We start from the raw sequence: 27,854 nt of genomic DNA on the forward strand, positions 1-27,854 counted from the left end.
TCTCTGTAGCTGAACTGAGTGTAAGCTTGCATTCTTGTTGCATTGTCTAAAATTTCAGCCTAGTGGAAAAAAAGGAAAACTTACAGCTGCAGCTTTTCTAGATGTTTTAATGTCTGAACAGCATGTCTGCTTTGGGTCTTTATTGGCTTTCTAGCAAGAGCATGCCAAATTTTCCACTTCTTTGAAATTCCTCAAGTTTTTAGTATCTTGTTAATTTGGTGGCTCTGGGGAATGTGCCTGTTCACATCAGTACACATCTCCAGCTCACTAGCAATCACTGCCATGCTGAATGCTGTCCACATGTTCCTGCTGTGTTTCCTGGTTTCCATCATTTCCTGTCTGCAGCAATGCCTCATCCCATTACCAAGTGGTACCTCTCTGTAGAGGTTCTGCTGTGGAGGCCCCACCCTGAGTCTCTAGCTCCAGACATCCAGTTTAGTTGGGTATAAACAGGTCCATCTTCACCCATATGAGAACATCACAGTGCTCAGTCAATTTTCCTGCAGCTGCATGGCATGACCAGCAGTCAAGCTCAATTTCTGCCTTTTGCAGCCCCTGGATGAAGCCCTGGTTTATTCAGTTCAGAGCTCAGCATGCTGGTGAGTCTAATAAAAAAATATGTTTGTATTATTTTTTTCTGTTTGGATAAATAACCTTTATGTTTTTTTCTTCTTGTTTTTCTTCCTCTAGAGGATTCTTCTCTTTACTCCCAGTGTGCAATGCTCTATGGTTTAGCTGAAGGCAAGGACATTTTTCTGTTACAAATGTGTGTTAGCAGCAGCAGGAAGCTACTCTTCTGATAACAGCCCACAGAATTCTGTCATCTTATAGCAGAATCTCTATAAATCTTTGGCCCTTCTCCAAATTCTCCAAAAAGGAGGGGCAAACCCCCTAGTTTTGTCACATAAAGGACCATGCTGTTCCTCAGATGATGGCTTTGAGGACACTGCTGTAAGGAAATAGAGTAGCTGTTCTGCAATGTCGCTGTCCTCATTCAGTCTTCCAGAGGGGAAGAAATATGGGTTAGGCTGGGAAATGAGATGAAAGCTTTGATAAAAGCTGTAAAGACAAACTGGGTGTGTAAATACCAAGGATATTATTATTAACACCAAGTGACACAACTGCATCTCAAGGAAGTGTCTGCTCTGCCTTTCCTGTTGGACAGTTCAGACTTCAGCTAATCATGCATGGCCATCTAATCAGAAACTTATTGGAACAAAGGCATCTTACAGCCCACAGCAGCTGCACACTGTTAATATCACTGTAACAAAATGTGAACAACTGCAGGTGTGGAGACATATCTTAGACTACACATTATTGTGGTTTTGCTGAGTAGGAGCAAAATTAACATCTCTGTAATTAATGCTGATGACAGCAGCAGCTAAGGCAAACTTGAACTGACTGCAGAAGTACCCCAAGCAGGCTAGTGAACACCTAAATAAAGGGCGGGGGGGAAAAAAGCATCTAATTAGATTTTTGTATCCTTTTGCAGGTGCTTGATTTTGTTGAAGATGTATCTCTTTGAACTGTGGTTTATAGCCACCGTTACCAGTTTCTATTGTACCAAACCCCCTAAATGTGTCGATTGCTTTTAAACATGACCCAAACAGCTAAAGCACAATTCACATTTTCTTTTTATTGGCAGTATCTATCCTCATTTTCTCAGAGGAGACTAGCTAGATTCGATATAGTAACTGTATCCAACAGTCCATTTCAGCACAGCTCTGTTTTGTACCAGTAATGAAATTTCACACATGGGTTTTGTTTCATTTAGGGCTTTTAAAACCATTTCATGAAACTGGAATAGTCTCTACATTAAAAAGTAAAGCTCCAAAAAGCTTTTGTCTGGGAAAGGTAAGATGGAACTCTATGATGGTACATTTCACAGGAATTTAAGGAAGAGGCTATTGGCCCCTAACAGAACAATGTCTGCTTAAACTTTTAACTGCTGTGTAATTTGACATGCTTCCTCTTTGGAGACTACTGTGAAGATCTATTGAGTTGTAGAAGTGATAGAACCATGTCCAACTAAAATCTGAAAGCTGGGAGATGAAATTTGAAAGTAGATACTGATATTTTGCCTCAGCACAGTTTCTCATAGGTAATCCTTGAAAGATGAGGGAGTCTGTATCACTGTTTTACTGTCATCAAGCTGAGAAGTTTGAAGCTATGCTCTCACTAAAAAAGAGTGCTGAAAATTTAATGTTGCCCTAATTGCAAACAAATAATATATTATCTTGTATGTCTCTGCCTTATTACCTAATCACAGATCTAAAGAAATTAGCCAAAAGTGAATGCATTTCTTTCTGAACTGGTAGGTATTTTCAAGTGAATGTAAAATGGCTTTTCATTCATACCAAGACAAAAAAAAGGAAACAATAATACTTCTTATCAGGATTCACCAGCTTTATAACATCAGTAGTGTATTTATTATTGCTGTGTAAAAACACACAGCAACGTGTTTTTTCCAAGTACAGCATCCTATCTAATATTACAAAGATACAGAAGTGATTACTTGGTACCAAAGGGCATATTACTAGCTGACTTCTTTGATCTAAGATAAATTAATGGATCCAAAAATATGAATTTGAAACACTTGTACTGCCCTTAAGCTGTAGAAAGGCATCGTGTATCTTCCAAGTTAAAACACTATACAATTAGATTTCAACTACTGGCAGCTGCTTTCTTGAAAGATATTCCTTCAAGGAACTTGATAATCCTGGTACTTAGTTGGAAAAGCTTCATATTGCAAATGCAGAGGCTAAAAATTGCCTCTTAGTCTTGCATTTCCATTACAAAAGGCCTTTTCTCTCTTCCCATACGCAGTGCTGGAACAAATGTAATGCAATGCCAATATTTTATATAACAAAGTAATGGCTGGAGTCCACACCATGGAGAAAGTTAGAGTCCATTTGATTGATATTTTTCATTCATAAACAATTCCCTTTTTTCCAGCACCATGACTGAAGTTCCTGATCAGCACTAGTTCTTTTGTGAGAGCACCTGTCCTGTTGAAGCCAGGATGATGCTGAGTGCAGGATTCACTCAGAGTGTGTGTGTGTGTGTGTGTGTGTGTGTGTGTGTGTGTGTGTGTGTAAGAGAGAGAGAAGTGAGGAGACAGCAGGGTGTTCAACTGCAGTGCGGTGCCGTAGGTATTAAAGCAGCAGTGGGGACATTCCTATGGCTGCTGCTCCCTGGACCCTTTGTGGTTTTTCGCCAATGGCTCCTGAAAAGTGACTGTTTAGAAGACTTAGTTTAAATGTTATTCAGGATGCAGGCACTGCTTACTCTTTTCTGTGCATGTTCAGCATTTTAAGGACACATTTTGTTTGTGCCATTGGGTCAGTTCTTGTCATAGAGAAGGCAGAGAAGGTAAAATAGCTTCACACATGCTAAAGTGGCCCATGAACTTTTGTTCCAAGACGTAGTTTACATCAATTTTCCTTCACCATCTCTTCTGTCCAACAGATAATTTTTAAACTATCTGTTCCTCATTATTTGTTTATAAGCTCAATGCAAGGGTTTTTTTCCTGCCCTACAGCACAGCATATTCTGTATTAGTCCAAGGACAAAAAAAGAATAGTCAACTTAAAGTGTTTTCAACTTGCCATATGATGCCAGTATTCCATTGAATTTCTCTCAATTGGGGTTGCAGGTAGAGCAGATGATAAGTGGCTTTATGTATTTATTTAAATGATGCATCATTTTTCCTGTCACTGTCACACCAGTGCTTGTGTTGCCTTTCTGCAAACCATGTTTGCAGAAGTTTCATCCAGCAGAACCTCTGCAAATGTGAAACTTCTCACTGCATTGAGAAGTGAGATGCATTTTCATTTCTGTTCCTGTGAGCACTGGCACCTGCACATTAAGCACATCCTTCAACTTAGCCCTCGTCAACAAAACACTTAAGGATTTGACTGAGTGCTCTCCTCAACTGGGGCCCTCAGCTCCAATTCTGAGCTCATTGCGTTTGGGGTAAGCTTTAATGAGCTGCAAGTTGAGCAGCCTCAGCCTTCCAGCTTCAGTGAATATTTGAAGTGCCCTTAAAAGTTTTTATTCTACTTTCCTAACCTTGACTGTTAATATCTCCTCCTATTGCAACTCTCCTTAAAATACTGCACGTTTTCATGCCTTATTTGTTTTGCCTCTAGGGGTATTAAGTGGAGGACTAATGTAGTGTTGTGGGAGAACATTTTGGTTCCTTTCTGGGGACAGTATTTGTTTGGTAGATGATTCCCCTCCAGATGGAAGCAGAGGCTCTACAGGTGCCTCAGCAGAGCACTGCACAGCCCTGCACTATTCACACCCAGTATTTGCAGCAATTTTTCTATCACACCTCAAATAATAAGGAAAAAGTCTCTCTTTCTCCTACTCCACTGTCCTACACCATTTTCACCAAGCACTGCAAACTCTAATTACACAAAATCTTCAGGGGAAAAAAAAAAATGTTTATACAGCTACAGACTGTTTTGTCTATTTTTTAAAAATACGAAATCGTTACTTTCTAGAGTTCTTTTATTATTGAAGACTGAGGGTGACTCATAAAAGGAAGTAAACACAGACCTGCCCTGGACCAAAACACTTAACCCTCATTGATTTAAATGAGAATTGAGCACGTGCTCAAATGCCTTTATGAATAAAAGCTAAAATAATGCCCCATCAATTGAGTTAAACTTTTCCTCCAGACCTTTAAACAAGGATTTTTTGCAAAAATTAAGGGAGAAGAGTAGCATGGCCTCCAATATTAAAGATAACAGCACATTCAACTCGCGTATTTCTAAAAGTGCATTTTAATTTAATTCTGGGAATGTTAGTTATTTCAAAAATAAGACTTCAAAAATAAGTGAAAAGCCACTACTCTTTGAATTAATTGTCTACTGTATATTTTTACTATGTGAGTCAGATCAAGTGCAAATTGCCTTTTAGAAGTTGCCAGATCAAAAACTTGTTTTATCTAGGGCTGACTTTTCCCTTCAGGTTTAATATCTTTCTACTCATCAAAAGGTGTCAAAGTTCCCCTTATCCAGTACAAGCATAGCAAGAAAAACCATTGTTTTGTCTTTCTTGTGCTCATTGTCACTGAAACAGTATCTACACAGCAGTATTTTCAGCACTGAATATAATTAACAATGATTTACATAACATTTAATAACATTTTAAGAAGATGAAATTTCATTACCATTATTGAATTATTCCCCCACTTTCAAGTTCTGTATCACAACTGAAGTGTTTTTTTAACATGCAAGTTGCATCCTCAGCAATGTATTTCAGTCAATTTGTATTGGTATTCTGAGGGTACTCTCATTCTACATCTCTCTGCTTTTATTCCAATTTAGAAGCAGCAAGAGGTTAACCAGGATTTAAAAGAAATACAATAGACAATAATTCATTCCATTGCATGCCTGAACCATTTGCAATTATGAACAGTATTGAATTTTTGTAAACTGAATTTCTAATTGAATTTCAGGAAACATTTGCCATCATTACATTTTATAAAGGATAAGAAGTGTTGCAGAAGGTTTGGGGTTTTAAAATTAACTATTAAGCAAGGTAGGCAGTGTTACCTTTCAATCAAATAATAGAAGAGGCAGCAAGAAAGAGAGATTAGCAAAGTTAATACCAGCAATAAACCCTCTGTCTCAGAGGTAAATAAGATACTTAGATAAGATGTTTGTAGCTCTTCCAGACCTGATGAACTCCATTCTGTAACAGAAAAAGCACTTGTTAAAAAGATGTGGGAGCCAGCAGCAACCAGCTCTGGGGATTCAAAGAGGAAATGGATGAAGCATCATAAATTGATCTCATAATTTTTGCTTTTCCCCCCTTTCTTTAGAAGGAACAAGGGTGACGAGAAGCAAGGGAGCTACATAGCACTCAGCATAATTTAAACACCCAGAAAAACATTGGAACAGATAATTTAGCAACACATTCATAAGTAACTGGAAAAGTATGAGAGGAGTTGCATAAACTCTCTTCTTGTCTGTCTTGTAGCATGTAACTTGTTCTTTGCAGATCCAAGTAACTCTTTTTACAGTGGAATAATGGCATTTGTGGGTAGCATGGGAGTGTGAATATTTTACACCTGGTTCTTAGTAAGGCTTTTCACAATGTTTAACATTATATTCACAAGTCAGCTACAGGATTATAGTTTAGATGAAAGAACCCTAACCTGCAAGCAAAATTGAGCTAAAGAAATACTTTTCAGCACTATCTTTACAAAAGGGGAAGATATATTTATGCAGCTCTGCAGGATTTGGCCTTCTAGTTTGCTTTCATTGGTGGTCTCGGTGAAGTAACAGATAGGGTGCTTACACTAAAAAAAAAACAAAACAAACAAACAGTAGGACTAGAGTTGTGCTGCAAGGCAGAAAAAAGGAAATGGAGAAATAATCTGAAAAAATGTGCACATTCAATAGGAACAACTGGAAAGTGCTACACATAACCAGATATAGTCTAGTGAACTAATAGGGAATGGAGAGCACAGGACTCCAGTCTCCAATCTAGAGAGATTGGAGCCTTGAGCAATCATTAATGGTGTGATAGTTAACAAGTCCAAATATTGGATTCTGCACCTGGAATGAAGTAACGTTGGGTACAAGTACAAATAGGGAGAGAAGTGGTTGGAGAGCAGCCCTGCAGGAGGGAATCTGGGGGTGCTGGTTGGCAGCAATTCCTGCACAAAACATCAGTGCGCCCTGGAAGCCTAGAGCACCACCCATGTCCAGGGGTGCTTCAAGCTCAGTATCACCAGCTGGACTATTCTGTTTGACTGAGCCATTCTTCGGGGAATATCCTGACAACATCATGTATTTTGAGCTGCATGAGGGCCTGAAAGAAAGGGAGTTACCATTCTGGGATGCATAAACTACAAGTACAACCAGCACATAGAGCAATCCTTTAATTCTGGTTAGTAATGCCAAGACCCCTATTGCAATCCTCAGTAATTTCCAGGAAAGAGAGGAAATATTTCTGAACAGGCTGGAAAAGTGCCTCTCCAGAGCAACCGCAAGGCACACAGGTGCACATTTGAGAACCTATCCAACAATACTTCTCCAGGCTCTTCTGAACAAAACCAAAGTACAGGAGATGATACAATCCATTCACAATGTTAGCTTTGTTTGTGTTTGTTTTGTGTTGCTGCTGCAAAATTTAACTTGCAATTCAGTTTGACCCATCTCCTTATGAAGTTCAGATGTTAATGAAATAGAGGGAAGAAAAATTTATTTCCTTATTCTTTCATTTTTGTGGATGAGGCTTTTCCAGATGGTGCTTATGAACAACAAAATCAAATATATATGCATATTGGATACACTCACAGTTATTTCTGCTTAGGTTTTGTTGTTGTTTTGTTTTTGTTGGGGTAGTTTCTTCAACAAATACAGGTTTATTCTTAGTAACATACTGCCATAAATTTGAAGGGTCAAAACAGAGAATTCTGGATTCTAACAAATTTGAGGATAATCCTCTTTCTCATAGGACTCCCTTTAGCTGTGAGACAGCAAATTATTGTTTTCTTCTGTTTACAAAGTTTTGCTGTGAAAATTTCTCCCAGATATTTTCTACTAATCTACTTTCTTGGAAAGAAAACTCCTATTGCATACATTGGGTTCATCAAAAATATTTTGGTTTCACTGGAACCAATTTCTGCTTCCAATTCCAATTAAATTAAATTCCAGACTAATTTTAGATCCCTGGCAATGTTTGAAGGGAATATGCATTTATTTTGTCCTCACATGGAATTTGTGTATAATTTTTTCTCAGGTAAATGTCAATGGGTCCCATTTGTGCAGAATGTTCAGATTAGTATCTTTTAGCATGAAAAATATATGCTTCATTTCTATCAAGTTTGAGATCATGCAGAAAATGCTATTCCTTAGGTGTCAAATTTTTTATGTCACTTAGTCACATATTTATGCCACTTTTCTCTTCAGAAATGAGACATGATATTTAGAATACTGCAGATGGAAGCAATCTCTAAATCAGTCATGCAAACCACTTGCTGTTTCATCATATAGGACATAGATGTGAGACCTTTTCAAATCCTCTTTTACATGTTAACAAAGAAATTGGCCTTTAAAAAAGTGATAAGGAAATGGAGTTCAAAAATATCTGCAAAATATCAACTAGATGGTGTCATTTTAGCAGGATTCCTGGATCCTTCTATGATGTGGGATGCTTGAAATCCTAACATAGATTTTATTTATCTGAAGCCTTACTCACTCTTCCGTCAGCATCGATGCTGCTTCAGCAATCACCACCTGGCTTTCTGCAGTGGGGGAAGAGCTGGTTGCCTCCCGTGCTTTGCCAAGTCTTGTGCTAGGAATTAGGGCACCAGAGGGGTTGCAGCAGGTGTTTAGAACCAGCTGAGCATTTGCTTGTGCTACTTTAGAATACTGAAGAAAATGTGAAGCTGAAGTGGTTATTAGTAGTAAGCTTTTCAAATATTTTTTACATTGAACAACACACTGGTAACCAACTGTTTGTTGAAATTGAGAAGGGTGAAGCCAGCCTCTTGGATATTGTCTTTTTTCCCTATTCCCATGGTGGCAATTAACATGATGGCTCTCTAGGTTCAGTGGGCCATTACTTGTGCCCAGAATGGACTGCAAAGCAAACTGTCGGTGTGGCACATTGTCTCTGACAAGGAAAAAAGGATGAGAGCTCTCCCAAGAGCAGAGGTTTTGAAGGTATTTAGGAAGCTGAGGATGTAAGGAAACACTTGGTGGTTTACCCATTGCACCTGAGTCATTATCTCATTGTCTAATAGTCCAGCCTGAGCCCTAGAATTAAATACTGAATATGGATGGGATGTTGACATGTCATATATGGCTCACAGGCAAATTAACTGTCTTGGGAATACCCCTTACTGCATAGCTGTTCTTACTGGATATCCAGGGAACTCGTCTTGATGTGCTGGACTGTCAGTATGAAGCTTCCTGGTGGTCACAGGAGGTCACACAGACCCCACTTGGAATCACATTGCCCAAGCCCTTCTTATCTTAGTTCTTGGCAAGGCATTCCACTTCTTAGGAAGAGGCATGTGGATCAAGAAGAGGGTAGATTGGTATTGTGGGAATGCAGCAATGAACAGCACAATATTAAACAGTTGTAGCTGTGCAGCTCACATCAGCCCAGGTGAGAGCTTTGATTGAAATGCCTGGGTCTCTCTGCATGGCTCTTTGAAGATGGGCTTAGAGTCTGTAATTCCTTCCAGCAGAATTAGATCTCCAACCCAAACCAGTCCCTCTGTAATGCCTGTGTTACTGACATCAATTACTAGAAATATTCGTCATCGGAAGAGTGAGACCGTGATTCAGATTTTTTACTCATTAATTGAGGATCTTGTTGCCAACTGTTGAGAAACTTATCAGCTTTCTTTTTCACTCATGCAGCCCACTTGCGTCAAAATGACGGTTTTATTAGGTGCTTTGCATTAAAATAGAGATAAAAGGAGTGTGTTTGCTTGAAGCAGAACAAGACGGAATGAGCCAGATCTTCAGCTGATATACATTTGTCAGGGCTCTGTAAAGGTAATGAAGCGACACTAATTTGCGTTAGCTAAGCAGCTGAGCCTCTCTCTCTCAGAGCAACTCCTCTGCAGATCTCCTGGTGATGACAATGTGGCTGGATGGAGTTCTGGCTCAGATGGAGTTAATTTTCCCCATTGCAGCCCTCACAGTGCTGTGGGTTGTATGGGTATCTAGAAAGGTGCTGATAACACACTAGTGGTTTGGCTACTGCTGCACCAAGGCTGTCTCCCCAAACTTCACCCCTCAACAGTAGGCTGGGGTGGGGCAAGAACTTGAAAGAGGACCCAGCCAGGAGAGCTGACCCAACTAAACAAGGGGACATTCTGTACCGTATGAAATGTGTTCAACAATAGAAGCTAGGGGAAAGGAGGAGGAGGAGGAGGGTGACATTTGTTATTATGACATGTGTCTTCCAGAGCACTTGCTGAAAGCCTACCTTCTGCAAAGTAGTTGGAGATCATCTACTGATGGGAAGTAGAGAAAAAATAATTTAATTTTCCTTTTCTTCTGTACACGGCCCTTGCTTTTGCTTTAATAAACTGCCTTTATCTTGACACATGAGGTTTTTTTCCTATCTTATTTTCTCCCTGTCCTGTCCTGCTGAGAAGGGGAGTAATAGAGCAGCTTGGTGGACACATGGCATCCAGCCAAAGGCGACCCTGACAGCTTCTAGCCCATGCCTCAGGTAGGTCAGAAATAGTCATGCATCTTCTGAAGGTGGCTGATATGCGAGATTTATTTGCAAGTAAATGGTGGCATTCTTACTCTTTTTCCTGAACTGTCTTTTGATATTACTAGGCAGAACTCTTTGGCTTTACCTTTGTCTTTAGGGCAAGGGATTCGCATTTTTTCATGGCTGCTTGGAATTCTTCATGTAGAGTTAAGAATGATGTGTTTCTCCAAATCTGGCTGGAGACACACTCCAACCTCTCTGTTTTTCACCTGTTTTCTGATTCCTCTTGCTTCTCAATTCTTAGGCAGTGAGGAGGCTTTTTCTTACCTTTTCTACCCTTTTTCCCACCTTTATCTCACTCAATTAAGTCAAATTTTCTTGTGATGTCACCTGCTCAGAAAATATAATTTACCTTGTATACATATATGTCTGGCTGATACTGCTCTGTCTTCTACAATGACAAAAGAAAATAAATCTCAATAATTTGGATTTTGAGTAAGTAATAAAGGTTTAAGGGATTCCATTCTGTTGTATTATTCTGAAGACACAGACATCCTTTGGCTTTTATGAGCCCACAAGCTGAATCAGAAGTGTCCCGCTTAAATACCAGCTGAAGCTCCCAAGTCCTTTTGCAGACATCACTGTTTAATTCAGGCAAACTGGAGGAAAAAGTGATGATAAGCTAAGAGAAGTGTCCCTCCTGTTTGTTTTCCCTCACCAGGAAGTTAATACAGTTTTCATGTCTTGTGACATTATTTAGTGTTCCCACGGATGGCTGCATAATCACAGCCTGACAGCCAGGGGCACTGGGAACAGACATAAGTCCTGTGACAGCAAGGCTCTGGGACAAATGATACAAAGTAGGCAATGAAAAATTTACCAGAAAAACAGCACTTTCATTCTGTTCGTAAAATAAATTTTATCTCTCCCAAACATATTCTTTAAAGAATTTCAATTTTATTTTTATGCAATTCTTTTGTGGATTTGTGTGTGTGAGATGGTTTTCCACTCAGAATTCATTGTGGAAAATTCCTGCAGGTAGTTTTCTGTCTTTGAGTCAGAGTATCCACTGAGATATAATATTCATTTCATTAGGCTCATCAGTGTTAATACTGTTCAGCTCCATCTAATGAAAACAGTAAATTAACATGTGCAGTAGTTCTCTTTCACTTACTAATTGATATATGATGAAAGTTCCCATGCTACCAGCTAGTACATCCTCAAAGAGAGTAAGTAGAAACAGTGGCTTAAGGGATTTTAAAAATGTATTTTTTTTAATGACAGTGATAGCCAGTATATGCTATTTAAGAGAAAAATGAAAAAAAAAAATGTTGCTGCCACTGGATAACAAAATCTTATACAAATAATTTTCTTCCCTGGGAATTTGAGCAGCTATTGTACTTATGCAGGAATGGCCTTTGAATACATATTTCAGTAGCATTATGCACTTCAACATAAGGATTATCATTGTGAAATCTCTTCTCACAGTTGGGTTTTTTTGGTGGACTTTTAACTTTTGATCATGAGCTCGCATCTAATTGAAGTATTTATATGACTGACTACTGATTGCTAGGCAGGAAAGCTTTGAATTACTAGTTGTTTTCCAGGAAGTTAAAATGGAGAATAGCAGATTCTCATCTGACGTTAATCACCTGATCTGCTTGAAATTGGACTGTGTTGATTAGCATCAAAGGATGGGAAAGAAACTCCTCAAGGAAGCACTGAAGAACACCTCTGTCAATGACAGAGTCACAGAGTACCACAGAAGCCCAGGACACTTTATCAGGCCTCAGCCAAACGCCTGTTACCAAAGGAAACTTTGAATGACCAGTAAGGGAAATAAATGAAAAATCATAAACTTCATCAGTACTGCCTTGTGGATGACTTCACTCTTCCTAAAAAGTCAGCAACTGACTTCCCCTTCTGTAGTAACATATGCCTACAAACCTTCAGAGGGAAAAAACAGAGACAGGCGAGAATTAAAAATGCAAAAAGGAACTGAAAATAATCCATTCTGCTATAGGAAGTATGGAAAAGACTGCAAATAGGAGCTCGCACATCTCCCAAGTCATCATGTTTTAAAAAGGGAATGGATCGATGTGAAGAGGAAGCAGCCTTAGTCACTTTGGAGCCAAATGGATCTGCTCAGATTCCAAAAAATCTCTGACCAGGTCTTGCAGCATTAAAGGTACCCAAACACTGTAAAAACTGTAAAATCACCAAGTTGTTTAAAAGTCATGTTCCCCTTGGCTTGGTAGAGCTGCAGTGATGAGATGCTGCTCACCCACTAGTGACAAAGGCTGGGGCTCCTCTCCATTGTGTTCTCTGAGTTCTCGTGTCCCAGCAAAGACCTTGCCTTCCTGACAAACACGCTGCTTGCTTCCTCCTGCTCCCATCAGCAGCTCTAGTGTGTATGCTGCCAAACCACATGGCCCTGGCAATGAGGCTTTTCTTGGCAGGAAAACCCCGGGGTGCTCCACGAGGTCACCCAAGGGCTGCTGTGCTACCTGCATTTGTTTCAATTTGGCTGAGCTGCCACAATGCTGCCAGAAATAGGCCTTGCAGCACCTGAAGACACAATGTGTAGGCAGTTTTCATTTAACTAGAAGTGAACTTTGTAAATTCAAGGTGTTTATTTTATTATCCCAAATGATTTCTCACAATTAATTTTTCACAAGTATCTCAGTATTTTTATAGTCCATATGGACAAGCCAAAAATCCTGTCCCATAGACAGATGGATCAAATGAAGGAGAAACTCTTATAAATGCAAATAAAATTCTTTAACCGAAGGCATTATGGTTTTAGGTTCTTGATTTTGTACTGAGTAAAGTGTCTTTCTCTTATATGTGATAACTCTTATAAGGCTGTGGTCTGTAAAATTAGTAATATATAGTGGAATGTATACTTACATTTCTTACTTCCTTACAATGTATTTTTTCACTTAACTTCATATGTTTGTGTACTAAACGTGGGAGGATTGTGACAATAAAGAGATTAGTCTGAGAAATATTTCTGAAATTCTTGTATTACTCTGTGGAAGTATTTCTGAATTTCTTGCATGAACCTTAAATCATATCATGACAACTATAATTTTCCTGCTGAGGTAGAATGTGGGGTGGTACAGCCTCTGCCCTCTGCTTTCCAGACAAAGTTAATTTTTCTCTTTATTTAGTTCATTACAGAAGAATTTTCTATTGCTGAGAACTATATTGCTTCCATTTTTAGAGCACTGTTTTCTGTTCTTCTGTATAATTTATATTTGTTGTGGGATAAATTTGGTATCTGAGTGATACTTCCCATCGCTGAAGTTGAAAAGGTCTGTTTCTGAAGACTGATAAAAATGGTCAAGCACAGGACTGCTTCAGTTCATATGTTGGCTTTTCTTCACAAACTTCAAGTTGAATTACCACTGAGCAAGAAACCGCAGTGATGATATTGTAAAAGATTCATATTGTTCTGTATTTTTGGAAGAGATCAATGATACTCTGGTAAAGGAGATCAAGGAAAGCACTTTGTTATCTATGCCCTCCTTTGAATGTGATGCCAGGTCATAAGTTTTCCTTTTATTTCTGTCAGCCAAACTCCACTGCTCAGGTAACTGCTTGTATTGTGTTTTTCACCGGCAATTAAAACCTCTAAACATGTTAGACTGGAGTGTTTAGCAGCATTCTAGCTTGTTGAACTGACTTTTTATGAATTGCTGAGTCAATTGCCAACTGCCAGGCCAAAATGAAATGTAGGCTTGCATTTATTTTCTTAGGCATTGTACTTGAAGTTATCAAAGGCTTAGCAAATTCCCCAAGGCTTTCTTGGCTGAGATGGAAACTCTGGATCTAGGGCTTCCCTGGAATGATTTTGAGTGTTTCATCCGTACCCTGTGCAGACACCTGGCCCCATCCTGCATCGTTCATCTCCTGGTTTGGAACAAAATGGTTCAATATCTTCCTGTTGCCCTGGGCCCAGTCAGGCAGTGTGTAACTGATGCTGCAGCTCACTAATGGAGTAGTACTAGACACAAGCTTACCCTCTACTGTTTTACTTCTTAGCCCATAAATAACATAGAACAGTATTCCCAATTGTAATTGAACTACAACAAGGTCTGCTAGGAAAAAAACCCAGGTAGTTCCAAGTGCCTCTCCCTTTCCTTGTCCTTCAAAGACTCATTCCTGGGTAATGCAACATATATTATGTATTCTTATATTATGTTTCACTGTATCAGGTAATTTAACAGCTGAATAAAACAATTGATAATTGTCTAATGGAGGAGAAAACAAGTTCTTAACACTTCTTCTTTTCTTGTTGTTCATTTTAGCAAGAGTACTAGGGAACTCGTGCTCTAGCATTATGATAATGACGAGAATTCTGCTCTTAGGTAATTCCAGTTATCCTCTGGATTTATTATGACCTCTCCTGTTTGTTGACTTGTTGGAGTTTTTTTTTTAGAGGGAGCACTGATTTGCATTTTACTCCTGCTTAACAGGAGTAAATAGGAGTTTCTTATGCTTGTTTCAATCCATTTCTGTGATTTGGGATTTTTTGACTGTGGCCTCAGTGCACTTGCACATTACCAACATTGTACTCTGAGGTGATATGCAGAACTGAATATTGGATCATTAGCCACTCATTTTGCTGAATTATATTGTAGTACCCTTGTATGTAAAGATTTGGTATGTAAACAATTGTATTCCTGATCTAGTCTTATTAATTTAAATGGGGTTTATTGCTTCATACCTTCTTACTTGCACCACTGTTTTGACTCAGTGCAGTCATTTCTGTGTTATTATTTCTTAGGGTAAAAGTGTAAATTCTTATTTTTTTTTAAATTATTTTTTGCTGTTTTTCACTATCCTGAAATCACAAATTATTAGACTGAGCATAAGAACCAGGAAATTTATCAGAACTTGGCTGGGTTCCATGAGTCTCTTACTTATTAGCCTTTGTTTTAGATGCTGAAAAAGGAACCAAACATACCCTGTTCCTCTTCCATTTCTGTCAGGCTGCATGAAGATGTCTTTTCACCACCTAGTGCCCCAATCTACCTCTATTCTCTTAAAGGAGGGAGCCAGGGGAATTGCCTTTTAGTTCTTCCAAAAAAATTTAAAGGAAGTGAGAACTGCTTTCTGTATATAAATAACTCAAGTCAGGAAAAACCCAATGGCATTATACCCACTGCTGGGCTGTGATTACAACTAGAAACTGCATATAGCTCAGCTGATTTAAAATTATCCATATATTAGATCAGCCTGAAGGCTGAATTCTTTAATGATGCTTGGCAAAGCCCAGACAGAAGTTAGTTGGAGCCAAGGAGGGTAGCCATGATCATCCATCTACCATTCTGACTCCCTCTGTCTGGGAGGGAACACAATGCCAGGTGGACTGCCAGGAGTGGTTTGGTTTGCTGGCCTGTGCTGGCTTTGGCTGGGGTAGAGTTAATTTTCTTCACAGTGGCTGAATTTGTGCTGAACACAGAGTTGATAATATGGAGATGGTTTTTTTATTGCTGAGCAGGGCTTGCACAGAGCCAAGATCTTTTCTGCTTTTCATACTGCCACACTGGGGAGTGGTCTGGGAGTGCTTGTGAGGCTGGGAGGGGACACAGCCAGGACAGGTGACCCCAACTGACCAAAGGGATATTCCAGACCATCTGACATCATGCTCCATATATAAAATGAGGGGGGAAAGAGGAAGGAGGGGACATTTGGAGGGATGGCATTTGTCTTCCCGAGTCACCGTTACAGGTGATAGAGCCCTGCTCTCCTGGGGATGGCTGAGCTCCTGCCCAACCATGGAACGCAGGGAATTAATTCCTTGCTTTACTTTGCTTGTCTGCATGGCTTGTGCTTTCCCTATTAAACTGTTCCTCTCTCAACCCACAAGCTGTTTTGCTTTTGCCTTTTCCATTTTCTTCCCAGTCTTGTTGGTAGGGGAGTGAGTGAGTCAGTGGTCATGTGGGGCTTGGCTGTTGGCTGGGGTGAACCACAACAAGGGCATGAAAAAAGCCAAATTCACTTTAGTTGCCATGCTTTAAGGAATTGAGCAGCCTTGAGGTGCAACTTCATGTCCCAAATCACTGCTCTCTGAAGAGGATTCCCAGAGCTCTCTCCTCCTTTATTGTTTGGGCATCCTGTCTTCTGTGAACTTCCAAGTGCCTTTCTGACAAACTCTTTTTTGTTTAATATTGAAACTTCTTTCAACCAACCTTTAATAATAAAGCCATGAGGTAGAACTCTCTTACTTTTTTTTCCTATCTTTTTACTGTCATGTTTATGTATGAAGCAAATTATAATATCCAATAAATTTGCAGTCCTGTGAGTTTTTATAAATATTTAAAATGGTTGCACTCTGTTAAAAATTCCCCATGCATTAGAAATGCAAGAGACTGCAAATTAAATTTATATTGCATATTTGAATATTGGATGTCAGTATATGCTAAAGTTATTTGGACTAAAGCAAGTGAAATACCTAATACAAATGCAGTGATTTGCCTTGACACAGTGTCTTGATTCATTGGCAGTTTCTACAAGCATGGAAAAAAGATAACATGCATTGCAAATTGTTCAGCAAAATTAACAATCAGATCAAAATTGTAATTTGCAAAGCTAAATAGACTGATGTAGTCATGAAACAATATCAGATTTTGAGGTTTTTAATTTTCTTTTCTTCCTTTGGCTCCTGTTGCTTATTTTCTTGCATTATGGATCTTCTTTTGCTCTGTCTTATAATATTACCTAGTCACTAGGTACTGGGAATACAAGATATGTTTATTTCCATCCAGACTCTCACACAAGTCATATTTCATTTGCTTCAATTTTCTGTCCTTGGAAGCAAAAATGAAAAGTTCTTCTGAACAGTTTTCAAGAAGTATCCTAGCCACTGCTGTCTCACATTAATATTGTACTTAATACAAATAATGGAAAAGGGAAACAAAGGAAAAACACAATTTTCAGTGCTTAAACTCTGTCCTTCATTTCCTTTCTATGTCTTACAGATTTTAATGCTATCTTCAAAGTCATACTGATAAGTATGTTCAAATACAGCAAGGGAAAAGCATTTTTCAGCCTTTCCAGTTATGGAGGTTCTTCAGTGTCCTCTTGCCAAGTTCTCACAAATCAGCAGTCATATAAGAAACTGGCAATTTAGTTTCTTGGCTGTTGTCCCTACCTATTTCTTTTAACCAAAACAATTTTTTTTGGCCAAGAGACTTACAGGTTTGAGGGCTCATAATAACCAGAAATTTGAAAAAGGCTACAGGTGTAGAAAATGAACATAGGTTCAAGATTTTAAAGAAAGAAGCAACTGTTATTCTGGTTTAGCTTCCTCACTGCAGAAGTCAGAGCAATCGATGCATTTTGCTTCATGCTGATCCACACAGTTTTAGCCCCATTTAAAAGTCTTTCAGGAGGCATCCCATCCTGATGTGGAGTCATCTAGAGATGGAGAAACCACTTATTCTGTGATCTACCTTTTCTGTTCCAGAATGCAGAGATAAATTCAGTTGAAATTTATCTGGTTGGGGTACTGTTTGTATGCTCTTCTCCTAAGAGATTAGAATCTTTAATATAATACTACTTTATATCTGTAATGGTAATCTCAGCCTTCTCTATTACAGACTGCAGCACAGCCAAAGGGGTGAAATGCAGAGCATGAAGCTGACACAGAGGTATTCTGCACCAAGAAGTCAAGTGGACATAGAGTGACAGCCACGTGGTGCTTCGGTGCCATGCGGGGCGTGGAGGGAAGAGGTCACACAACCCAGACTGGTCAATCACAGGCTTTGAAAAACAGGAAATCAACTGAGTATTATCCCTACGAAACACACAGTACCCGAGTACAGGCTTGATTCACAGCTCTTTCACTGCAGAAGAGGCAAGAAGTGTGCCTTGGAGGTGATGTCCAGAGTTACAAATCAATTAACCCTGGATGGCAGCAGTTATGGCAGCACTTATGGCAGTCTCCAAGCACCTCAGGTCATCGTTTGCTGTGTTGGTAAGTAATGGGAAAATAGAATAGACAAAATGGAAGTAATTAAGATAAAGTGCCAGGGAATTTAATAGAAAAATAGTGTGTATTTCAGAAGCACAATTGCTGCTACCTAACAGGCACTAAGAATTCTATGCTCGTGAGAGGCCAGAAATGATCTTTAATCACCTGTCCTGTAAGAACACTGATGGCCATTGAAAAAAATGACCCCAGTTAGTAAGGGAAATGCCACATCCAAAAACTAGCACAGTCAAAAGGAGTCTAAATTTATTCAGCTATCAGTAGCAAGACTGGTAAAAGGTTGTTAAGTATGAGTTATAGCTCCATTCCACATACTACAGCCTGTAGCAATGGATATTTTAATAAACTTCACTTGGAAGAAAATAAAATTATTTCTGTGAAAATACCTGAGGAGTTTTGAAGATACCAGAATCCAAAGAAATATATGGCAATCTCATGGCAAGCATCTCTATAATGCATAGAAGTAGGGGAAACATAAGCACGTAATGAATATAGAACAGGCTTGAGGAAATAAGTGCTGGTGAATTTAAGCAAACTCTGTGCCTTGAAATGTAAAACAACCAAAGTATATTTCTTCAGTACACAGTGACTAGTAGGATACATTTATAAACTGCAGAGCAACTGAACTCCCTATCACATTAAGTGCAAACCCCCTGAAGGAATAAAATGTTTTGATTGAAAACGAATGGGGCCTTCACACTAAGCCCATTAGCAATCAGTTTGCCCATAAATGGCCTTAGAGCATGCTGTGTTCCAACCCAGCTCTCCAGCAGTGGCCTCTCAGGTGGAGGAAGATGGAGTGGTGGGCTGGAGGGCAGGGGCCACGGGGGTGGCAGGGGAAAGGCTGCAAGGAAGAGGTTTCACCTCGTGTTCCAAAGTGACTGACAGCATCACTGCTTGTTGCTGCACACCACCAGCAGCAGCAGGGAGGAGAAACCAGTTTCAAGCACAGCAGCCTTGGAACTGTGGTAGGTCTAAGGCTTTCTGGCAAAAAAAAAAAAAAAAATCTTTCTTTTGCTGTTACTGCACTAGGTACCTCCCTACTTGGCTTAAGTCTCATGATAGCCCCAAATTAAAGACTATTTTTACTTACTGATATAAAGTTTTGTGAAGCACTCCATAGGCAAATTGCACAAGATCCTTTCTGATTAATCAGCCTGAATGCTATAATGATATATTTGTCAAATAAATGCTCAAAACAGAAGCAGTTTTTTCTTTAGCACCTAAAACTAAGTTCATTAGCATACACAAAGTTGTTAAATGTGAAGCAAGAGCAAGGCAAAATGTGACAAGGCTGCAGGCAGTTTAGCTCATGTGCAGTGCAGGGGTGGTCCAGGGACCTTAAGTCCTGCAGTTGATGGAGATGAGCACTCTTCATCAGCTGTTCTCCCAGCCAAGTCCATAACATTAGCTGGACTGTGCATAGCTGGACACTGATTATGTACCTTTTTTCCTAGGAGAGCACAGTATTTTAAAAGCTGTGTATTGTTCTTGGGGAGATAATTCCTCAGATAACTACTTGATATCTTTACCTGTCTTTTCCCCCCGTAAACTTGAGCAGTTTCAGTGACAGTGTTCATTGCTGTTGTTTCCATGAGGGAGCTCATTTTACTGCTCTGGGGACATAGAGAATCACTTTGTCTATGCTGCAGCTACACTGTTGCTCCAAGCTCCATATGAATGCTTATGGGAGGAAAACCTCATTTTATTTTAAAAGAAATCTTACTTCACTCACTTTTTCCTGCTGTGCTTCTCATAAACACCAGGACAGGTGCCTCTAGGTAGACACCCAAACTGAGACCTTGCCATGTTGCCTAGATTAGGGAGGGTGAGTGAGCTTTGACTCTCTTTCTCCCCCTTAGGAACTGATGATGGATTTTGCCTTTCTATCCTATCCCATCCCATGCCACCCTTGTGAGTCCATGGGCTTTCCTCACCATCCTTTATCCCGTCCTTTAGGCAGCCTAGGACTCTAGTCTGTTCTTTATCTTTCCACTTTGATGGAAACCATTACTGTTTCTGTATTTTAGTTCAGGTGTAGGCTTTTCCTGGCTCTGAGAGTTGTCCTGAGATATTGCAAGTAGCTATACTGCACCGGGATGTCTGTGACCTGTTGTCTTGGTTTGAAAAAACATCTGTTTGCTAAGGAAGGCAGAAGCCTCCCCTGAAATGGAAAATGTAAACCCCCTCCCTCCAAAACATTATAATTTTGAAATTAAGGGGCTCTCAGGCAAAGAAATGGGAGCAGAAATAACAGTTCTTTACTAGGGAAGAGAATAAAAGTAAAATTATAAATGCAGTAATACAGAACACTGACAGAGTCAGAATACAACCTGACATCCTGTTAGTAGTCCTGATTAAATGGTGGCTGCAGTTCTCCTGGAGTGACAGGTGAAGTTCTGTTGAAGCAGTGGTCCTGTGGAAGGGTGGAGTGTTCCTCTGAAGGCCCAGTGGTGTAGATGGACCTGGCCTTCCTCTGGGAATCCCATGGGGAAAGGCTGTTCTGGTGTTCCAAATCTCAGATTATATCTAGGTAGGAATGCTTGGCTCCTCCCCATGGGCAGAGCTTCTCACAATGGGATGATGTAATTTTTATCAGTCATGCAGTGAGACTCAATGGCCCATTAATAGAGGATACCTCTTTGGGCTGAGGATTGGTTGTGGAAGAGATAAAGAAAACTGCCCAATTAAGAAGATAATTGCCCCACCTGTAACAGATGGGGATAGAATACTCACCCCCAGCTACATCTTCCAACCTAAGACACCCGTTCATCTGAGCACCACCAGATGCATCAGTTTTATGGCCCTTCTGTTCCTTTGGCTGATCCTGCAGCCAGACCTACCCACACAGTCGCTGTTCATGCCAATCTTAACTGTTACAGATCTCTAAAACACCCAAAGCTCTTCAATGACCCTTGCCCTCACTGCTACTATGAAATGAGTTTTTATGAAGTGAAATGAAGGCACAGATCTAATCTTACCTGTTGTTGCAATTCCTAATAATTCAGAGTGTATCATTCAGTATCTACCTTGGCGAAACAATTCAAGTTGTTAACAATTTGAAATTAAGAATATCTCAGGAAAAACATCAAGCTTCAATGAATATTTGTAGTGAGAGGAAGCAGAAAACATTTGGGTTCAATTAGCTAGTTCGTTCACATCTTCCTTCTGTTACATCTTGCAGTGATTCTACAAAATAGCTTTGGTTTGATATTTTTCATTATTATTTTTACCCCAAGCAGAGGAATGTGTTTTTTAGAGCTGTTTTCTTTTGTCATTGTTAACTTTGAAACAGAGAATAATGTAGTTTTCACTAAGTTTTTTTGTTTTCAGCCAGAAAATATGCTCTGCAGTGCATAACTGCTATGTGTGTCTAGCTATTCAAACAGAACTTGAAGACCAGAAGCTGCAGCATGGCTCATAAGGGATTTTTTTGTAAATGTAATGTTAATACAAAAAGGAAAATCAGACCAAACTTTTAAGGGTCCATGAGTTAAAGTCAAGTAGACTCACTAGCTTAGCAGTAGTAAAATCTTGTTAATAAAAAAAATACTCAGAGTGTTTTAGTTTTAACTGGTGCTGTTCCCTTTCACATTTACATACTTATAGCTACTCTGATAGTATTTCTTCATGCCATGTTCCTGTGCTATAACAGAAAATGGCTTCTGAAATGTAACCATACAGCCTGGGATATCATACAGAGCTGAATCTTCTCTTGATAGCACTCCAGGATGTTTGACATTAATTTAGAATGCAGTGTCATTTCCCAGGAGTTATGGGTTAATTCTGAAAAAAATTAAATGACCTTCAGATACATGTTGCATAAATGGTTCTCACTCATCCATATTCAAAGCAAGACTTTTAAAAGAGGCTCCATGTAGCTCATATCTGCAAGTATGATCTCAGGAAAAAATAATTGCATTCAAAATTGCAGTTACTTGACTAGAGGCAAAAAATTTTTAAAATGTCTACCTCTTTCAACAAATCATCTTGCATTTGAAATTTATTTTCAGCTTTCCAGGTGGTTATCTTTGTCAGAGTTTCAGGAAGAAAAATAATATATATGAACCATAGGAAGTGGATAATTGAGACTTCCTATAAAGACAAACTATTGTGTATGTAAACATCTCAGCAGTGCTAATATGAGTGAAAGTGTATGAAAAGCCTTTTTATTTCACACCAGTCGGTCTCAGATAATTGTTTTCTATGAATTTGTAAGGAACAGTGGCTTTCCATTTCATGTGATTAAAACATCCACTTTATTTTTTTGATAAAAATAAATTTTACAATGCTTTAATGCACTTACAGATAGTCCTAGACAAGAAAAAAATGCCTTCAAGTTCTTGAAAATGTCTAGATCATCTCAGAAAACTGCTTGAGTTTAACAAATATTTTTATTTTATAATGAGAGTAAATAAATATTTTCCTTCTGAACGAAGAGTAGGAATTAACAAATACCTGTTTTCTAGATGAAATTAAACGCATAGTAATACCTGTTTAGATGCATAGGACCCTCAGATGTTTAATATGAAACCCCTTGTTTGGATGAGTGGGTTTCCTCTTTCTGCTCCTGAAGACCTTGCCCCAGACTCTTTATTCCCAGAAAAATTGGTGTCTCTGGCATCTTTTTTTTTACAGTGCCTTTTTATTTTTTTTCAGGAGGTAGAGCCGTTGTTAAGTCCTGTGTGAGAATTTATCACTTCTAGAATAGCTTTTTAGATTTTAGCCCATTCTGACAGCCTCTGAGTCTCACAATGCTGAAGAGAAGGTTGAGCCTTGTGACATAATAAGTTTTGGGGGGTGTTTTGTTCCCATTCCATAATTTTTCAAACATTAAAATAATTTTCAAATGTATCCTGAATTTAGCAAGCACTTGAAGCTGAAATCACAGATGAAAATTGTTTGAGCCTTCTGATTTTCCTTTTAAAGCATTTCCCTTGATGAAAAGTCACAATATTCTCACTTATGAAAAAGGTCAAGGATATGGAGGTCCAGATTATCCTAGCCTGTAAATATCAATCCCCACACCCAAAAAAGGGTCTCAAGAGTCATTAACCACCACTCCTTTCCTATTATGTGATCCTTTTCAGATCCTTTTCATGCTTAGAAATGCTCCTGGCTTGATACAGAGAGAGCAGTGCTACCTGCAGGGTTTTAGGGGCTGGGAGGATTTGTCAACACCTGTAGTTTTACCAAATGAAACTGTGGCTGAATGGAAAAAAAAAAAAAAAAAAGGAAAAAAAAAAAAAAAAAAAAAGGAGAGAGAGACAAATTCCATGTCCTTGAAGACAGAGCTGGTAACTGCCCACAGGTTTCAGTGTTTCGGTGCAGTCTGTCTGAAGCCACAGAGGTGCAGTCTCTGCCTTCTGATTGGGGTGTGTACCTTAGCCCTAGGAACCATGCCTGTGTGTTGGGGAAGAAAAGGGCACTACAAACAGTTTTCTGTGTCTCAGGTTGCTTGCTGTTTGTTGCAAATAAACCCAAATGAAAGAAAGGTTTGTTCCGATCAAAATCTACCTCCTATTTTTCCCTTTTTCCCCTTTTTGTCATTTTTGTGTTTTATTTGCCATTTACACTCCCCTCTCCTTACAAAAACAACAACAAATAAACCAACAAAAACAAACTATTTATCTGCATCTACTTCTACCTACTTTTCTGGTTTTACTGCAAATGTATAATTCTATCTTGTCCCAGATGGTGGTTGTAGAGACAGAAACACAGGTGTTCTGGTAGACCTAAATGGATCTGAACCCATCTCTTGTGTTTCCCTAAGTCATTTCTCACTGAGGCCCCAGTTTTCTTCCTCTAGAGCCCCAAGTTTTATCTCAGTTAAAGCTGTGTAGAGGACAAGCTGTAAGCCCTTCACTCTGGCTTTCCTTAGTATGGCTACATGTCACAAGCTTAAGGAAAAAGCTCTTTAAAAAAAAATGAAAACAATTTTTTCTACAAGGCCTATCACAGGAATTAGGAGACAGTCTGAGGCTGGGACATGTGGGCTGCCTGTTCCTGTGTTTATAAAGAGAGGGAAATTAAATGTGTAGAAGAAAAAGGCTTGAGGTATATAGCCAGAAATGCTGGGAAGTGCAGCTGTCAAGGAGATCTGGTGTATATTGACATAGTTTTCTAAAAACCTATTTTCCTGAGCAATATGACCCTTCTGTCCTATGCTGGTCATTGTTTCAGGAACAAGTCAGAAGTTCTCTCCACGAAGTTGTAAAAAAGAAAAAGTAGGAAGGAGCCAGGGGAAAAAAAAAAATTCCCTGTCAGAATTAAGTCTGAGACTTCACATCTTCAAAGAATAAGAAAAACGCCATGGTTACAATTCTGAAGGAGAAATCTGACAGATTAAAATGACCAGAAATAGTATTATAATATTGTTACTTCTCTGTATCTGTGGATAAGTAAGACATATCTTTCAAATATAAGTTTTATTTTATAATCTTGTGATATGATTATTTTCCATGGATTCATTTTGCATTAATATTTTGCACCCTATATTTATACATGCCATTTACAAAATTTACTTCATTTGAGTGTTGATTTCATGAACTGAATTCCATATTGTCAAAAAGAAATTGAAAGACTGAAACAATGCACAGTGAATTTTTCATTCTTCTGAATGTAAGTTTAATAACCACATTGTTAACTGTGTTGTTCAAACACTACACAATCTGCTTAAATATTAAAGGGGTTTTTTTTCTGCTGACACTAGTTTCCTATGGAAAATGTTTTTTTAGCCTTTATTTGCGACACATTACTAGGCACTGTAATTGCTGCTTTGTTCATTGATTTTCAAGCTATGTGTTAGTTTATTTTCACAATATTTTAAATTCAGAATAGCAAATTAGAGACAAAATAACGTACATATCCACTTTCACAGGGTATCTCTAGATATTTCTGGATTTTCTATTGACTCTAGCTCTCTATGTAAGTTTTACCAGGAGACCTATCACCTGCCTTGCAAATTCCTAAGAACCAAAATAGCAGCAGCTGTACGTTGTCATTGCACTACGAGCCATCCTGAGAGGAACAATGCACAAGAGGAGAAATAAGACAAGGAATATTGACTTCCATCTGACGAGAGTCAAGCAAAGACTATTTCCATGAAGTGTTGTAACTATATTTTTGATCACCTCCCTGTGACTTGAGTATAATGGTCCTTGGAAACCCTAGGCTATGCTAGATTTAGGATCCTAGCTCTGCACAGTTGACAGAGAATATATAACATTATACTCGCTAGTGGCTCAAAGTCTGCATTGTATCTTCCATTTTTCAGTCCCTGATGGGATTGTACCTTGTACTTTTAGGAAGTATCAATTTTGCAGAGGCTTTACCCTTTCTTCATCATAAATACTCTTGCTTGGATAGAAATTTTAGAGTGCTGAAGCATCAGTTTTTAGGTCCTATGAAGAAATTTTGTATACAGCCCTAGACCCTGCTCACTGCAGTATTTATTTGATTTATGTGACAATGAGGTTTGCAAAACCTCGGTTGTTTTCTAGTCCATGGATTGTGAGAACTGCCTTTCAGAATTGGATCGAACATTGCTAATGCTGTCTATAAACAACCCAAAACAACACTCGGGGGAGTGTAAATAAACCTGGAGCTCATTAATCCGTATCAACTGCTGCACTATTGTCATTGAGAGACTGCTCTATTTAGCAATCCAGGTGAAATCATCTCAGTACTCCAGGAATTTCGCCTGAGGCACAGCTACAAATGTGTTGCACAAGATTTACACAATTACACAGCACAAAGCTCTAAGAGGAAAAGTACCTCTGAAAACAGGATCATATAGGATGGTGGATGGAGAAGAAATTTTGGAAGAGATGGCACAAAATCAGTGTTCTTTCAATGACAGTACTGGCTTAAGTTCCCTTGTGCATCAATGAAAGATATTTTTGGACAGAAAAAATAGGCTACAATGTTTGAATTTGTTCATATGTGGAAAATACAAGTTGTATCAAAACTTTCTGCACATGAAATTTAGAAATTTCTATACCAGTTCATGTAGGACACTAAGGGTTTTCCAGGTTTCCAAGGACTGAACACTAATTTTTCCATAATTACAGGGAAACTATTTGTTTTTTAAAAAATCCCTCACTGAGAATAAAGAAATGCCTAAGTGCTCAGTGAGACTGAAGGTTTGAAATTCAGAAGGGCTTTATGCATTCTGAAGCTTTTCACTGCCAGTGCTTGCTTGTGACTTGGGCTAAGGAATTGATATCTTCAGAAAGGTGACTGCACATGCCATTTCTTTGTTTGCAGGAGATTAAGGGCTTTTTCTTTATCTTTTCTCTTTTACTGCTTTAGGCATGACAGGAAGCTGACACAAAGTGTGATCACAATTTGTGTACATCTAACAGGTGTAGATCGTGTCAGGACAAAAATCCACCTGTTCACCAGTCTGACTTCTGGAATTTGCCTGGGGAACAAATGTAAGCACCACCCTGTTGTCTCAGTCCTTGTAGGAATCTGTGAATAGTGACTTCATCCTTGCATGCATGAGCATGCCAAAGCAATAGATAATACAGGCAGAGAGCAAAACACTTGCAAAAAGATTCTGCATTTTGTTTCTTTGCATAATTTGGAGTTAATTTCATCATAACCTGACATTTTGATGATCAGAATCATAAGTTTGCAGCTACTTCTTACTAGTGAAAAATACCTGGATTGAAATTTTCCCTTCTGGTTTCCTGCATAGTACAGGGGGAAGGAAGACCTGTACTACTTCTGGGGACACTTCCTAATGCAAGACAGACTCTTCCTGAGTGAAGATAGTGATTGGATACCTACACTTTACCCTTCTCTTCTCCAGACTAATCAAATGCAGTTACCTCATCCTCTCTTAACATATCATGCTCCCCAGTTCCTGATAATTTAGTAGCCTCTCACTGGCCTCACCCTGTTTGCCACTCTCCCTCCTGCTCTGGAGGGCCTGGTTACAATACCCCAGGTGTGTCTTCACAAAGGCTGAATAGAGGGAAGTAACATTTTCCCATAATATCATGGTTAAATCATGGTTCCAGAGTATTTACTGTCCATTCCTGTAAACACAGTTCCCAAGAGTACCAGGAGTAAATAACATAACCCTTTTAACAATGTTATGGTCTTAAGTCATTGTGGTCTCATTTGCAGAAGTTTTGGTAACTCCTTGGAACAGCTGAAATCAGGTGACTTAGTTTGAACAAAAGAGATTTTATTTATTGATGTTTCCGAAAAATTATTTTAAAATGAGCCCAGCCTATTGCAGTAATATTAGCCACAGCTAGAGGATATATTGTTCTTTTTAAAATTATTTGTGCCTTGTTTCTGGTCTTTCTGCTAGGTCGTGCTCATGCCAGAGGTTGCTAAGAAGCCTGACTACAGTTTGTGAAACCCTCAGACACTGAAACAAACACCATATTTTGCAGTGTAAAAGGACACTGCAAAATATGGAAATTCTGTATATGAATCAAAAACAAATCATGCCTTGTGCTGAAGTGGAAAGGAGTCACCTGTGAAGAAAACATAACCTTGAATTTTTTATCTATATCAGAATATATAACTATCTTGACATTTTCTATCCACTGAACACTTCTGAGCCTCTATAACATTCTTTTAAGAGTATTTTTTTCTTCTAATTTAATAATAAAAGAAGCTTGTTGAG

The 27,854-nt window shown here is 38.9% G+C and overlaps 1 long non-coding RNA gene across 1 annotated transcript; it reads left to right on the plus strand.

The window, feature by feature from the left end:
- Positions 1–27,702, plus strand: LOC135297997 (uncharacterized). Its single transcript, XR_010359954.1, has 3 exons — positions 1–599; positions 17,814–18,190; positions 26,519–27,702. It is a non-coding gene; the product is annotated as an uncharacterized LOC135297997 (long non-coding RNA).
- The last annotated feature ends 152 nt before the right edge of the window (positions 27,703–27,854 follow it).

This window comes from Passer domesticus, chromosome 3, assembly GCF_036417665.1.
Source record: "Passer domesticus isolate bPasDom1 chromosome 3, bPasDom1.hap1, whole genome shotgun sequence".
Lineage (NCBI taxonomy): Eukaryota > Metazoa > Chordata > Aves > Passeriformes > Passeridae > Passer > Passer domesticus.